Source organism: Xyrauchen texanus, chromosome 20, assembly GCF_025860055.1.
Source record: "Xyrauchen texanus isolate HMW12.3.18 chromosome 20, RBS_HiC_50CHRs, whole genome shotgun sequence".
Taxonomy (NCBI): domain Eukaryota; kingdom Metazoa; phylum Chordata; class Actinopteri; order Cypriniformes; family Catostomidae; genus Xyrauchen; species Xyrauchen texanus.
The window spans coordinates 36,454,174-36,471,253 of NC_068295.1; the positions used below are offsets into that span (position 1 = coordinate 36,454,174).

General features: G+C 38.4%; 1 protein-coding gene across 3 annotated transcripts in view; it reads left to right on the forward strand.

Annotated features, from left to right (window-relative positions):
• LOC127660349 (synapse differentiation-inducing gene protein 1-like) overlaps positions 1-17,080 on the forward strand; it is a 49,441-nt gene that overhangs the window by 22,182 nt on the left and 10,179 nt on the right. The window lies entirely within an intron of this gene.

Genomic DNA, 17,080 nt, shown 5'->3' on the forward strand with positions numbered 1-17,080 from the left:
TAGTATATATATATACTATTGTGGTTTCTATATATATATATTTGTTGTGTATTATATCACTCTTACAGATTTCTAATTTTTATTTTCAACATACATGTGTCTGGTTATAGCTGATATTCCTGTGCTACCTCATGTTTGGAAACAAAGACATGGACTCAAATCAGAACAGGGTGATCTGTAGACACATGGCAATCACACATTGAGCATTGCAAACAATATCCAGGCAAATATCCCTTTACATTTGTCTATCTCATGTGGGCAGTAAGGAAAGAAATGGAATAAGAATTCCCCATGCAGTTATACCAGATTGTTTCATAAAGGTGAGTATAGCGTGTTGCAGTGTCAAGTGTATTTATAGCTTACTGCAATGCTCTTGAGAAGAAAGAGAGATTGCTTACAGAAGCCATGCTGAGAGAGAGGTCATTCAAAAGGGAATTGCTCAAAACAGAAATGATAATTGCAATATTTCACACATTTCCCCAATGTATTTGAGTTCATTTGCCCAGAAATGAAAATTCTGTAATAATTTTCTCACCACCATGTTGTTATAAACCATATGACTTTGTTACTTTTTTTATTCTTCCATATAATAAAAGTGAATGTTGACTGAGACTAACGTTCTGCCTGATGTCCCTTTCCATGCTCCACAGAAGATAAAAAGGAATATTGGTTTGGAACAACATAATGTTGAGAAAATTATGACTTAATGTGAAACATATATATATATTTTTTTATTTTTTATTTTTTATTTTTTGAACAGTAAAATTATGAACATGACTGTGTTGCAGCCAGCTGGAAATTTAATAAGTGAGTGTTTGTGGATTCATCTTTCATAGTCTGTGGGTGAATCATATGAAAACATGCCACAGGTCACCCAAAAATTCAAAGAAAAAAAAAAAAGACAGAAGAAAATATATTTAGCATATTTAGCAAATTTTTTTAGGACCATTAATATGGTTTTGGATTATGGCATTAACAATTAAGAACATTACCCCCCAATTTTTCATTGTCATAATGCATCCTTTCATTTGATTATTCTCAATGGTGATTCTCATTAGATGCTCAGTACTGAAATTCTACAATGAAGACAGTACAACAGATAGTACCATGCTGTGTAAATAATTTACAATTTAAATGCTAAATTGTTATTGATTATAAAAAAAAATTAATTAATATTTTTTTTGCCATTATGGCAATGACAATGGGGTGGGGTGGCGGGGTATGGGTGCTAAAATGTCATGAAAATAATATCACAATGCAAAAACATCTTTACACTGACTTTAGAGGAAATGTATGCCCTCCTCTCTCTCTCTCTCTCTCTCTCTCTCTCTCTCTCTCTCTTTCTGTCTGTTTTTCTCTGTCTCGCTCTTTCTCTTTCACACAGCACATCACGACTCAACACCCACAACTCTGTATTTCTCTGTCTGAAAAATATAGAAAATCTTTCTCAGCCTGCTCTTAAAATCTAAGCCTACACCAAAATCAATTCTCTAAAATCCATTTACTAAGCCTATCAACAACAAAAACAGATATTCACATTGTTTCAAATCTGTTTTTATCATGAGGTAAAAAACAAATCAATACAGTTTTATAATACCTGCTCAGGGCAACAGTTTGCTTTAATCAGCTTGCTAAAATGTGCTATAATCGATGTAGATACACATAAAGGGAAATATCAAAGGTGTTAATTATTGTTTGTTTTAAGCATAGTGATAGGTTTGATTATGTCCAATATGCTTATTAAATATCTATATATCTATCTGTGTTCAAAGATGTTAAAGATGAAACCACACAGAATTGCAAAACATTAATGATATCAAAAAAAATTCAAGCACTCCCCTTGTCTACCATTGCTTGGATAAACAGATAGTCCCACCCCAAACTCACACAATTTATTGAGCCAATGTTGTTATGTCATCCCCCATCAGGCAGCTCCAACATATTTAGTTGCAATTCAGTGCTGCTAGTGGAATAGAAATTACACACTTCACTCTTAAAGCACTTGTAGACAAGGATTATTTACAGAGTAGGTTTTAGGTTATTACACTATTAATGAGTTAATAATGAGTTAATAATGAGTTCATTTTAAATTGATTTAATTGCGCTCAGTTTTGTTAATATAATAATACCATGTATGGTAAATGTATGTCAAAGCTACACTTTAAAATAGGTGGTTAAAAAGGTTAATAAGTTAAAAAGTTAATTACATCGCGGGTTTGTGTAAGATTGACTCATGGAGAAAGCAATTTGCTGTGAGCTTTGCAGCTTTTGAAAAATAAGTTAGTACCTCATAGTCTTTAAAACAGATCACAGGTTTACAGACTTCCACTTGATTTCAGAGGTGAAAGAGTAAATTACAAGATTGCCGAGCTTTTAATTGGTTTCTTTAAATTTTTTGTCTAATTTGGGGCTTCAATTAATGCTGTAATCAGCAATCAGTAGAACACAAACACCAGTTAAACAATGTAGACCACATCAAGTCAAGACTTCATTAATAAGATCTTTGATAAAACTGTGGATGAAAACTTTACAAATGCAAGGTATAATGAAATTTGTTCTAAAAATACAGTTATATTTCTCTATTATGCACTCATCTGATACACTCACTGAGCACTTTATTAGGAAGGCCTGTACACCTGTTTATTCATGCGATTATCTAATAAGCCAATCATGTGGCAGCAGTGCAGTGAATAAAATCATGCAAATACGGTTCAGGAGCATCAGTTTACGTTCACATCAACTACCAGTATGGGGAAAAAATGTGATCTCAATGATTTGGACCGTGGCATGATTGTTGGTATCACACGGGTTGCTTTGAGTATTTCTGTAACTGCTGATCTCCTGGGATTTTCACTCACAACAGTCTCTAGAATTTACTCAAAATGGTCCCAAAACATAAAACATCCAGTGAGCGGCAGTTCTGTGGATGGAAACGCCTTGTTGATGACAGAGATCAACAGAGAATGACCAGAATGGTTCGAGCTGACAGAAAGGCTATGGTAACTCAGATAATCACTCTGTACAATTGTAGTGAGCAGAATAGCATTTCAGAATGCACAATGTGTCACATCTTGAGACGGATGGGCAACAACAGCAGAAGACCATGTCGGGCACTTTAATAAGACCATAGTGTTACAAGTACTCAGTGAGTGCATATCAAAGCATTGTTTTGGCCAACAGATATTTTAATTAATAAAAGGTATAAAATACAACAACTTTACATAGCCTAACACATGTCGCAAATTGCCCCGACCAGAAATGTATATATTTCTGGTCCAGGCAAGCTATGCATATGTATATATATATATATATATATATATATATATATATATATATATATATATATATATATATATATATAAACAATTGTGTAATTCAGTTTCAATTTGTATAGTTACTGAGTTATCAGTCATTTACATCCCTAGTGACAACTTCCCCATTGTGTGACAATAAGCCCCAGTGTCCCCTATTTGAATTTTCTGTCTCTATGCTCTAGACACTCAAGCATGCTCGAAAAGAAAATGTTTTTTAATTGCTCTTTATACAGTAATCCAAATGCTACAGTTTTAAATTAGGAATTGTGTGTGTGTGCTGTAGGCACAGTGTAATGCAGTTTGAATGGTCATGTATTATGCATCCAGTGTCGCTACGGGGCTTTTCATCTTCTCGCTGGGTTTGTCGAGAAACTAATGGATGGGAAATGTGAAAGTCATCCACCGCTGGGATATTCTGTGTGAATGAACCAGGCTTGATGTGTCTTGAGAAAGGCCAAATGAAAACAACTTTGAACAGCTTCTTTTTTTCTCTCTTTTAAATGGTTTCATTTTTGAAAAGGTTAGTGATGTCTGCTGATGTAATTGTATAGAAATGTAACTAGACATCTAAAAGGTTTGACTTGACTACAAAACATATTGATCTTTAAATATGTTTGGTAGTTAATTATTTTAGATCTGTCAGACCAAAAACTTAAATTACATTGAAGTAGATATCTTAACGATTTTAAATCCAATTACTGCTGCTGTAAGCTGCAGCTTTCTTTGAAAAATGACTTTACTTAATCGGATCTACCAGTTTTCCAAATAGATTTCCATTTTTATGACAAAGTTCTTGCAACAGATTCATTCCTTTTTTGTGTTGGGCAGTTTTTGCACTGACTTTGATCAGCATATCAACATGAAGAATGTTGACAACTTTAAATGATCCTTTTTGTTGTTTATTGTTTTCTTTTCATCTCCCCCAGTGATCCTGCACAATACTCAGATTAATACTCTGATTATAAGTATGTGATTTTATTCCACCGGTTACTACATTTTCATATTTTCTTCTTTGTTTCCCAGTGATTGACATGTAATTTTATTATTACTATTATTTAATTTTGATAACAAGAGTTATCAATTCTTTATTTGAAATCCCCTTTGCATATTTGGATAAAATTGTAACATGTTAAACTATAACATCTTAAATAGCACACCTCATCACATTTTGTTCTATTCTTTTTGTTTCACTCAACCATGACCCCAAAAATTGGAGCTGCAAAACAACATACTGAACAATAATCCAAACTTTTTTCCCAACATATTTACAAGATACTGTTTATATATATATATTTTATTTATGTATTTTTTCCTTGAAATTATTTATTACAAAAATACTGTTAACACTTTACAATAATTCTCTATTTGTTAACATTAGTTCTGAGTGTGTTTTTAAAGATTTTATGTTTCAGTGGCACACCCAAAATTAAAGGCATAAAACAAAAACAAATATTACTAATAATAAAAAAAAAACAAGGAGGTTCATGTGTTTGGTATCTTTGTAAAGAAAACTTTTCAAATGTTTTAATGATATAGATTGAAAACTTGAGCCACAAATGTACTTTTTTCTGTTTTGACGTTATATATCTGTAACCCGGACACACACACACAAGATGAGACAGTCACAATGTAAGTCAAAAACTGCTTTTATTGTAACAATAAAAGCAGGCAAAAGTACAAACGGGCAAATCCAGTGAAGAGTAGTCAAGGGGAGCGAGAGGTCGAAGCCGGGGAATCGGAGAGAGTAAAGGGGGCAAATCCGGGAGAGTAGTAGAGGGGAGCGAGGGTCAAAGCCGGGGTAAACAGGATCAGCGAGACGGGACTAGAGGGAGCAAAAGACAGGGGAACAAGGGGAGCTGGCAAGCTAAGGGGTAAACGAGAGGAGTTTCAGAACTAGACGAGACTAGCGGGGGGCAAAGACACGGGAAACTAAATACAATAACCAACAACCGTGAAACGGATGTGCTGTGGTATTTATAGGGGAAGGTGCAGGTGTAAACAATGAAAGGTGATGAGACGAGTGCAGTTGAAACGAATAAAGGGGTGATAGAGACAAGTGCAGGTGGTCATAATGTTCTGGCCATTGGGAGCGGGCATGTGAGCCCGAGGAGGGAGACCTGCTACGAGCATGAGAGCTCGTAGGAGCAAAACGAGCGTGGAAGCTCGAGGGAGCAAAACGAGCGTGCGAGCTCGAGGGGGCGGAACGAGCGTGGAAGCTCGAGGGGGCGGAACGAGCATGGAAGCTCGAGGGGGCGGAGCGAGGGAGCGGGGTTCGTGACAATATCTCTGTATAAACAAGGTGGCTCCAAAAAAATGCTTTTGTTTTGTTTCCAATCATGTCACCTGTAACTGAGACAATTTTTGTGTTGATACGACAAATCAATAACAAAGGTTATAGCATTACAAATAGAATTGATCCTAGTGAATGAAAATGTCTCCTAGTGTTCAAAAGCCTCTCCAAACAAATAAAGCATAATATTTGTACATAAGAATAAGCCCACCTGAGCTTAAAGTGTTAACATGAACTAACAATGAAAAATACTTCTACAGCATTTATTAATCTTGTTTGATGTTCATTTCAATATATACTAATAAATATTAAAAATCAAAAGTAGGATATGTTTACATGAGTAAATGTACTATTAGCGATGAACTAACAATGAACAATTGTATTTTTATTAACTAGCATTAACAAAGATGTTATAAATGAATGAATAAATGCTGTCAAAATATATATTGTTCATTGTTAGCTCATGATACTTAATTAATTCACTAATATTAACAAATAGAACTTTATTGTAAAGTTTTACCTAAATACAAACACTTACAATATGTTTTTTTCTTTCTTTTTAAATTACAATAAAATTTATGACAACAAAACCATGTTGCAAATATTTGTATTTGCCAATACATTTTCATATGAATAACTAGTTAGTAATTAGACTCATTTAAGCTTCACTTGCTTACAAATTATCCTTTTAAATGAAATGTTTAAGTCAAATATAATAAATATTGGTTTAGTTGAGTGAGTGAGCAATCTGAGGTGATTCAGTGAGGAAGTGAGTTGTCTGACTGATTCAGTTCATGATTCAGACCAATGACTCATGTGTTCAGTTGGACTGATTTGCCTGATCAGATTAATTAAAAAAGAGCCACACCAACATAAGCTTTGAATAAAATACTTTTTTTTGCACAATGGGTGGATGCGTTCAACAAAGCGGTTTTCGTTTCGTCAGCAATGCCGTGGGCGCTTTGTGCGCTGATCCCCTCTGGAATTTACTCAAGCCCACTTCACAAGTCAATATGCATTTCTGCTGTAGTTATGAAGATTATGCAGGAATGTCACACATTCATATTTTAGGAAATATATTTTCTCCAGCAGCTCATCATTCCAGTGCATCTTCAGTATCCTTTGATGGTAATTAAGAATGCATTGTTAAATTGAAGCAGTGATTACTAAGTACAGTCCTTTATCTGCATTGAACAATACGGCTGATAATACAGTTAGCACACTTACTGTGTATATTAACAGCAGACTACAGTAAGACATGAACTACTTCACCAATCAAAGTTCAAATACTAGTGTGTGTCCAATTTCATCTAAACCAAGGAAGCATACTAATAATAAAGCAACATGCATAATAAAGCATAACAATAATATTGGAAATTACGTTTTATAAATATTCAGACAATGGTATGCATCTATTAAAGTCAGGTGTATAATTTCTGTGCCACTAGCATCACCAAATGGAATGGCACAAATAATATTTAAAAAAAAAAAGGTTTTGTGAACACTTCCCCTGTCTCTCACTGGTTGAACAAAATGACCTAACCTGCCAATGGTTTTATTTGCATAATTAACCAGCTGGTTTATCTATGTATTTATATTCATGTGTATCTTGCCCCCATATGGTTGAATCAAAATATTGAATTTATATATATATATATATATATATATATATATATATATATATATATATAATTGTATTTAATATATTAAAACTCTACACTGTAAAATACATTCTGTAAATGTACAGCCAAATTCCTACAGCAATCTACAGTGATTCTTAAATACAATAGTTTGCTGTTAAAATTTTTGGATTTTGGTAGATTTCGGGCTCACTGTGAAGTGACTAGTTTTACAGTAAATAGCTGTTGTTTGATGAAAATTAAAAAGCATCATATCATCTTGGTGAAAGCTAGTGACATTTTGATCCATATATTTTAAAGCCACCATGAAAATTGAAGTTTGTGGCACATGGTTAGTGTTCATGATGTTTCTGACCATCTCCTCTGTTCTTTATCATCTCACACCAGACTTCACTTGTCTGTTTAATGAGAAGTCAAATTATAAAAAGTATATGTCAATCTTTGAAGCAATGTATGTTAAATGTAAAATGTTGCCAGGATTGAACAGTATATATTTATGAGGGGAAATAAAAAACCTGTGCATAGTAAAATAACAGTAAAGCACTGCATTGTGTGTTATAATGGTGAAATACCCATAAGCATTTGCGCTTTAGTAAAACACAAGTTGTTGCACTGTGCTACTTGGATCTTAGGTCAGACTGAATATCTGATCCTATCCTTCAAATGACACTATACTGTATGGGCAATAGTGATACATTGCATATAAAAGGTAAAGGACACACAGTAAAGGATATTTCGGCAAAATGATATCAGTAAATTGAGTGTTGGATGTTTTTGATAAACATACAGCATTGTTGACAAGACACACACAGATATCAACACTCGGCATACAAAACACAACATTGGTGACAATTAACAAACATACTTTTACGCAAAAAAGTAAAAACTGAACATTAAAATACAAGTAACTTTGACTGCAACAAAAATAAATACAAAATAAATCAGCATAAAGTAAATAATCCATTTAATTTCTTCATGCCACAGTGCATGCTGGGAACTTAGCTATTAATTTCAACAACAGTAGATAGTATGTAATTGGACAGCTTTATGCTGCTTAATTACAGTTGTACACTTTAGCTGTAAAAACAGTATCTAGCAAAGTCATGCTACTTTAATGATGTCGGCTAGTGAATCCAAAAGAAGAAACATGGTGAATACTGAATTTGTGTATGAATGATGTCACACAAGCAAAAGAACTATGAATGCCAAATGGCAAACTGGTGCGAAAAATGTCCTACGGTGACCAGAGCTAATGTCCAACTAAAAGTGCATTTGAGGCCACCTGCTTGCACATCTGTGTAGATGTTTTGTCCTTTTATAAAAATAAGGTATTAAGCACAGATTAATGGCATTTTGTTGCTTTGCTCTCACTGTGTTTAGAAACTGTGACAGGGCGGAGGGCGGGGCCGGGTCGTGATTATGCACACCCGGTCCCTTATCCGGCTAATTAAGCCTCCGAGAGGGATAAAGGCCTACTGCGGAAGGTGGTGCGACGAGAGTTTGTTTACGGTCAACTGACCGTCATGTGTGTTTGTGTCTTTTGTTTAAGTTTATCATTAAACTATTATTTATATTGTCAAGCTGGTTCTCGCCTCCTCCTTTCCCTTATATCCCTTTACAGACACTGTTTTTAGTTATTGTCCCAACTTTACCCAAGCGATGTTTGAAAGAAATTGAAAATTAATGGCATGAGATTTACAAAAATATTTAGGTTTAGGAGGGTTAGGAGATAGTTAGGGTCAGCAAGGGTCATACCAAAGTAAGTAACAGTTGCTAGGTTTACATGCACAAGAATGTTCCAATATTAATTTGAATGTGATCAAATTCTGAACATGTACTGTGTGTTCATTTAAACTTTCCATGACCTGATTAAGACAATATTCACATTTATAGAAATCTAAAGACAGCTGGCATATGCTTGCATTATCCGAATTTTTGGTCACGTAAACTCTTTATTCAGAATATCCACTGTAAATGAATATTCCTCTGCATGTCAAACAAAGGTAATTATGGGTCATGTTAGACAGACAGTTAAGAAATGTCGAGCTATTGAAAGAACACGTTCTTGGAATGAGGAGAGGATTAATTTTCATTTTTTAAATAACATATTATAAAATGAAATGTCACATGACCTACAGATTGCTGTTCATCTCATGTCTGAGAACTAATGAGTTGATCAGATGGCATGATTGAGAATTGTTGGTTTTTCCATATATTCCAATAGCTGTAGAGCAGTTTCAGAATAAACGGTTATGAAAAATAATTCTAACAAAATACCATCTGAATGTAAATGTGGTAATTGAAAATGTATTATTATGTCTATTATTTTTTGTTGATGTGCTGCTTCCTTTCTGAGGGATAAAGAACCCTTTGCACAGTTTAGTCCCGCTAAACAGCAGTTTTATCCATATCTAAGATTACTTTTGTTAACACTTTTGAATCTATCAGCTCTAAGCTCATTGAGAGGATTTACTGTTTTTTTGTTTTTTTTCATGAAGCAAAAACGTGAAAAGTAATTTGTGGTTACATTAAGGCTCTTACCATAAAAGTACATAGGACCAGGCACATTTAAAAAAGTATAGCCACAAGACTGAAACATTACATGTGTTGGCATTAGTGGCTCAGTGGTTGAGGCTCAGGGTTACTGACCAGAAGGTCAGGGGTTCAAGCCCCAGCGCCACTGTTGGGCCCTTGAGCAAGGCACTTAACTCCAGGTTGCTCTGGGGGGATTGTCCCTGTAATAAGTGCACTGTAAGTCTGGATAAAAGCGTCTGCCAAATGCATAAATGTAAATGTAAAATGTAAATTAGACTAGACTAGTGTGATAGAATGTATCACTGTCCTTGTCTGTGTAAAGTTAATCTAATCTTTCAACTTCAATGTCATGACCACGTAACACTGGTAAAACCTGGAACTTTCACATGATATGCGCAAGCATACCAAAGCGGGATTGTTTGCATGGGGCAAACTCTATTCACAGGAATTATTCTTATATTTACATTTATTAATTTAGCAGACACTTTTATCCAAAGCGACTTACAAATGAGGAATACAACAGAAGTGATTCATCCTAAGGAAGCAGTTAAAAGATAAATGCAGTAATTCAAAGTTGTACATTTCTCGGAGAAGCACAAGTAGAGTGGAAGGTGAGACAGTGGTAAAATAATTTCTATCAGGAAGACTTGTAGACTTGAGTGAGATTTAAGATGACATTTATTTGATGAATACGAAACTACTTTCTTTGGCATAGTCTGGCGGTCTGAAGAAGTTGTTCTCGGAACCGTCAAATCCTGCAGGAGCCTACCCCCGTGCAGGACGGGACTGGTGGTGGTGTGATGGTGGAGGTTGCCGTGTTAGCACACTGAAACGCAATTTGATTGGCTGAGTATTACCCAGCTAATGATGCAATGATGTACAGCTGCTAGTCTTCCCACTAGAACTACGCTGCGCTTACATGGATAGATTATTTTTTTTAATTGATTAAAAAAACAATTTAAGAAGAAAGAAGACATTTATTGCATTAGTAGGATTGGATCAAATGTTCGCAGTTAGATAATCAGCTGCTTGGGTGAAGTTTGGCAGGCTATTCCACCAATGAGAAACAGTTCAAGTGAGAGTCCCCGAAAGTGATTTCATGCCTTGGTGAGATGGCACCATGAGGCGCCGCTTACCAGCTGATCGTAAGCTTCTAGAGGGCACATAGGCTTGAAGTAGCGATTGTAGATACAGGGGTGCGGAGCCACTGGTTGTTCTGTTAGAGAGCATCAATGCCTTAAATTTTATGCGAGGCGAGCATCCATTGGCAACCAGTGCTGTTTGATGAAGAGAGCCATGACGTGCGGTCACTTGGGCTCGTTGAAGACCAATGTACTACCGCATTCTGGATAAATTTCAGAGGTTTGACTGAACATGCAGGAAGTCCTGCCAGAAGTGCATTGCTGTTGTCCAGTCTAGATATACTTGTCTGTGAGCTTGCTTAGGTATATAATCCAATGTTATGTCTTCGATGTCCAAACCAAAATATGCAGTCCAGCAGGAAAAGTATGTTCTATGTGTTCTATCTATAATGTCAGCATCCAAAGACACCTAGACTAAGATTCTAGTCCACTCAGTGGCTGAGATATTCAATGAAACAGTGGGGAAAGTGCGTGGGATCACATAATAGACTGAAAAAAATCTATTTTCGACATAGAACAAACATAACATTGTAAAAACATACAATATTATTTATGAATATTTTTTTTCTATAAAATTAGATCAATATTTTGCAATTAGTCCATGGCATGTGTATAAACTAAGCTTCGAAATTTGGGTTTTAAAAATTCCAGGCGGAAGCAAAAATATGCAGCAAAGTGTAAAGGGTTAACTTATACTGAACGCGTAATATGCCTTTAACTCAATTTTAACTCATTATAGGTGAGTCGTACAGCAATTCAATAGATTTGTTTGGTCTTTTGAATATGTATTTAAAATTTTACAGCATATTGGTTCACTGGTCACAAACAAAGGACAGCCCAAAAGGCGTTGAGTAAATGTGGTTGTGCTGTGTGACATTTCTATAAGCTTAAGAACATTCAAGATGTATGCCAGAAAAACAAATGGACAAAAAACAGATAAAGACATACTGGTTTGCTGCTTGGACTGTGGGGTTAAAATGTATACCCTGACAGAAAGCCTTACACAAATCATTTTAACTTGGTTTGTATTGCAAGCCTAAGGGGAACCATCTACACAAGACACTCATGTGTACCAATGAGGGCTCAGAGCTTAAACGATGCATCATGATAATGCCAGTGACAGTTTTATTAGATGAAGTCTTCTGTGATGGATTTAGTGTATTCTGAATGGGTAAAAGCAGAACTAAAGTGTACTCAACCTGGCTAAAAATAACATAACAGTTCTGATTTATACATTACAAGGCCCTTGTTTGCCACTAACTGTAAATGAAATGGAACCATGAAGGCTTCGCTCTACAAGAGGAAATGTTAGATTTAAAATCTATATATTTTATATATGTTCCTTAGAAAATGTTATTGGTGCTTGCCTTGCAAAATGTGCTGACTCAATGCTCTGGTGTTGTGGGTGGTTGACAGATTATTGCTATGTGGGTACTGAGGTGTTCTGTGTATTTTTAACATGATGATAGGATGTTCTAGATGGATGCTTGTGTGTTGCTGGGTTGTCGGTAGGATATTTTGGGTGGTCATTAGGTTGCTTTGATATTCTGATATGGCTTGGGTGTCTCCTTCTCTGAACATCTACGGTTTTATTGTAAACCAGGTAAAAATATTCTGACTGCTAAGACAATGTCTGATTAAATGTAATAGGTCACATCTCCTCATCAAGCTTCCCCTTACTCACTTGAAGTTGTGTCGATGTAGTGACACCAGGGATCAATCTTGAGAGCCCCGATCACCTCGGATCTTTGAGAAAAGGCCAATGAAAATTGGCGAGTGGAATTTGCATGCCACTCCCCCAGACATACGTGTATAAAAGGGAGCTGGAATGCAGGATTCATTCAGATTTTTCTCAGAGTCGAACGGTTGTACTATCAGCAAGCTGAATACTACTGTTGTTCATACGGCGAAATTCCAGCAGCTTTCTCTCCTTCTGCACGCCAACTGCAGATTCTCCCCTGGGCGCTTCGACAGCGCTACTAAAGAGTATATTTCTGCTAAAATTATATATTTCGTAAAAGAGCACACACATTGACGTTGAACGTCTTTTTAAAGATGCCTTTCCGTACTTGTGTGATTCCTGGGTGCGATCGTTATCTCTCCGCCTCCGATGGCCACGGGTGCTGCCTCAAGTGTCTGGGCAGCGTTTGTGGTTGGCTTGTGTTCTCATTGCGAAAATATGACCATTGCAACGTTGCGGTCGCGGCTTTCCTTCTTCAAATGGGGGAAAGCTACTCCAGCCGCTCCCCCTGCACTGCACCTTCTACCCACGGGTATGAGGCCAGTAGGCAGGTAGACCTATTTGCTTCCTGGGAATCCTTCCACTGACCGTTCTGGTATTCCCTGATGGGAGCCCCCCTTGGGACAGACATGCAGGCATACAGCTGGCCCCGGGTGCTGTGCAAATACGCATTCCCCCCAGTGAGCCTTTTTGCACAGACCCTGTGCAAGGTCAGGGTGAATGAGGAACAAGACACCCTCGTGGCACCATACTGGCCCACCCAGACTTGGTTCTCGGACCACATGGTCCTCGTGACTGCACATCCCTTGCAGATTCCTCTGAAGAAGGACCTTCTTTCTCAGGGATGGGCCACATTCTGGCTCCCGCCCCCCGCCCCCTGACCTCTGGAACCTCCACGTCTAGCCCTTGGATGGGAGGCGGAAGACCTAAGTGGCCTACCACCAGCAGTGGTAGACACAATCACTCACCCCAGAGCTCCCTTTATGAGGCAGCTTTATGCCCCGAAGAGGCACCTGTTCGCAAACTGGTGTTCTTCTCGAGGCAAACACCAGCAGAGATGCACAGTCGGGTCAGTGCTTTCCTTCCTGCAGGACAGGTTGGAGGGGCAGCTGTCCACCTCCACCTTGAATGTATACGTAGCCGCTATAGCCACACACCACGACACAGTGGACGGTAAGTCCCTAGGGAAACATGACCTTATCGTCAGGTTCCTCAGAGGCACCCGGAGGCTGAATCTTCCCAGGCCATGCCTCTTCCCCTCATGGGATCACTCCGTGGTCTTCCTGGGCCTTCGGAGAGCCCCATTTGAGCCACTAGAGTCAGTTGAGCTGAAAGCCCTCTCCTTAAAAATGGCCCTCCTGATTGCGCTCACCTCCATCAAGAGGGTGGGGGACCTGCAAGCATTCTCTGTCAGCGACACTTGCCTGAAGTTTGGTCCGGCAGATTCTCATGTAATCCTGAGACCCTGACCAGGCTATGTGCCCAAGGTTCCCACGACCCCCTTCATTGATCAGGTGGTGAACCTGCAAGCATTTCCTCGGGAGGAGGCAGACCCAGCCCTGTTATTGCTGTGTCCGGTGTGAGCTTTGCACACCTACTTGGATCGCACACAGAGCTTTAGACGCCCTGAGCAGATCTTTGATGGACAGTGTAAAGGGAATGCCATCTCCAGACAGAGGCTTTCTCACTGGATCGTGGACACCATTGCACTGGCCTACCAGACCCAGACCCAGGCTGTGCCCGCCCACTTGCGGGTTCGAGCACACTCTACAAGGAGTGTGGTGTCCTTTTGGGCACTGGCCAATGGCACCTTTCTAGCAGACATCTGCAGAGCAGCGGGCTGGGCAACACCCAATACCTTTGCAAGATTTTACAATCTCCAGGTTGAGCCAGTTTCATCCCGTGTTCTTTCAGGTACAAACAGGTAGAGTTCAGTAATACGGAACAGCTGGCCTGGTGTATCGCTTGCGTAAAGAGCCTTTCCCCTCCCCTGAGTCGAAAATGTGCGCTTTTACCACCAGTTGAGTTCACAAAGTCGCGGACCTCGAATGTCCTTCCACCCTAGCCCTATGGTTTGTGAACTCGGCAGAGGAGTTCGCAGCCATCCTCACTACAGTGTCTAATATGCCCTCTACTGGGATAGGTGCTCCACAGGTGCCGATTACTCTGGTAACCCATATGATGTATATTCCGGTTACTTCCGGTATGATCCGCATCTCCATTGGGCAGAGCTATCTCTGCCCCCGGTCACTGTGTTTGTAGAGCTCCTCCCCATTTTCGTGGCGGGACCTACCACCGCGCCTTTTCCATGTGCGGCTGCTGAGCCTGGCCTCCCCTTTTGGGCAGGATGTGGTAGAACACAAGAACACCTTCCCCGATGCATATGATAGCGTTAGATGGCCCCAGCCGAATCTAAATCACTGTGAAGTGAAAACATATAGAGAAAAGGCCACGGCTGGCGCTGCCTGTTCCCATACTAGTTACGTCACTTCCCCCCTCAGGGAATGTGAGGAACTACATGACGTCTTTTGGGGCATTGGGGGAGGTTTCATGCAATCTGATGCACCTGCTATTAGTGATGATAGCACTGATGCACTACACGATTAGTGTAGTCCGATTCCAGAATGACTGACTCTTATGAGCCGGTTCTTTTAAAACTACAGCGCGAAACGCACAGCACGATTAGTGTAGTCTGATTCCAGAATTACTGTCTCGTATGAGCCGGTTCTTTTAAAATTACAGCACGAAACGCAAAGCACGATTAGTGTAGTCTGATTCCAGAATGACTGACTCTTATGAGCCGGTTCTTTTAAAACTATAGCACGAAACACAGTGTGACCAGTGTAGTCCGATTCCCTAACAAATTACTCTTATGAGCTGGATCTTTTAAAACTACAGCACGAAACAGTGTGACCAGTGTATCCTGAATCCAAAACAATTAACCCTAATTGTTTGTTTTAAATCTAGCCAATTGTTTGAAATCTACAGCGCGCATCATTTAGCAACAGACTGCTGATGGCAGTAAATGCAAAAGAAATTCAAATCTAGTAAGAATCATTAATGGAAGCATTAAGGAATTGAAAATGTTAGGAAGAATCAGAATCAAAAACGGAATTGTTAAATTCATTACAATTTCCATACCTATTTAAATGTATTAAATTCTTTGTGAAGGACACAGTTAACATAAAATATGCAAATAACATGTAAGTAAAACTATGCAGCCACTCAATTAAACGTCGTCTTTTATTTTTTCTTTGGCCATTTTGTTATTCTCATCCATTAACAGATTTCAATGCTTGTCTCCTCCTGCTCTGTGGATAATGCCATGCTGTGGGGAGCGCTGACATCTAAGCAGTTATCTCATGAGAACCAGTGGTAGGCAGAACACATACATTTTACAGCTGCCCGGCCAATGGCCACTTATACATGATGCGAGTGGATTTCTCCAGATGGGAAAAAATGTTTCTTATGGGCTTGTGCCATAGTTCCTAGTAGTTTATTTTTGTATTTTCCTTATTCTCCCTCTTTTGCTCTCTGATACTTTTTTATTCATATTTTCTCTGTATAATCACAATGTGGCCTTAAAGTAATAGTTCACCCAAAAATGTCAATTTTGTCATTATTTACTCTCATGTCTTTCCTAAACCTGTTTGCTGTTTCTTTAAAGTGCTGCTCTACAGACTAAAAAGATGTTGTTCTGCTGATAAAGTGAGAGAGAATTGTGAATTTTAACACCACTTTTTTTTTTTTTTATCAATAAACCAAGTTAAGACAACCACAAATTCAGAGGCAGGACACAAGCGCAGAGTTAAATATAAAGGAATTTATTAATGCAAACAAAAAGGGCAAAAATCAAACCATAACTCCCACAAGTGGGAAAAACAAATGTAAACTACATAAGGGTAATCCAGGCTGGGGCAGAGTGAAACAGGACCGATCGGACCGAAACAGGAACCAGGTGGGGGAAACAGGAGCAACAGGGAAGACTGAAAACACAAGACAGGAAACAAGATCAATTAACAAGTATAGACGAACAGGACCGACTGGAATAAGCGCATACACCCACATCAATAACAGACAAACATAAAGCACGAGTGTCCGGATCCCGACACAGACCAAAACCGAACCAGACAGGATGTCAGGATCCAGACACCGTGCTCCTGACATGAAACAAGACAGACCGAAGAGCGCACAGCAGGAAATACAACTAAAAACATGTGCTCATACAAAGACAACGAAACAGACAGACATGGGACGATAATGCCACGGTTCTGTCAGACAAAACCCAGACTGACAGAGTGACAGGACCGTTGCTCATAAAGTGCTTCCCATGCAGGTTTTATTTCTCTCTCAACCCCAAAATAAGTTCTCTTGGGGTATCCAATCTATCCTTTAATTTTCCTTTGTTCAGAACTTTA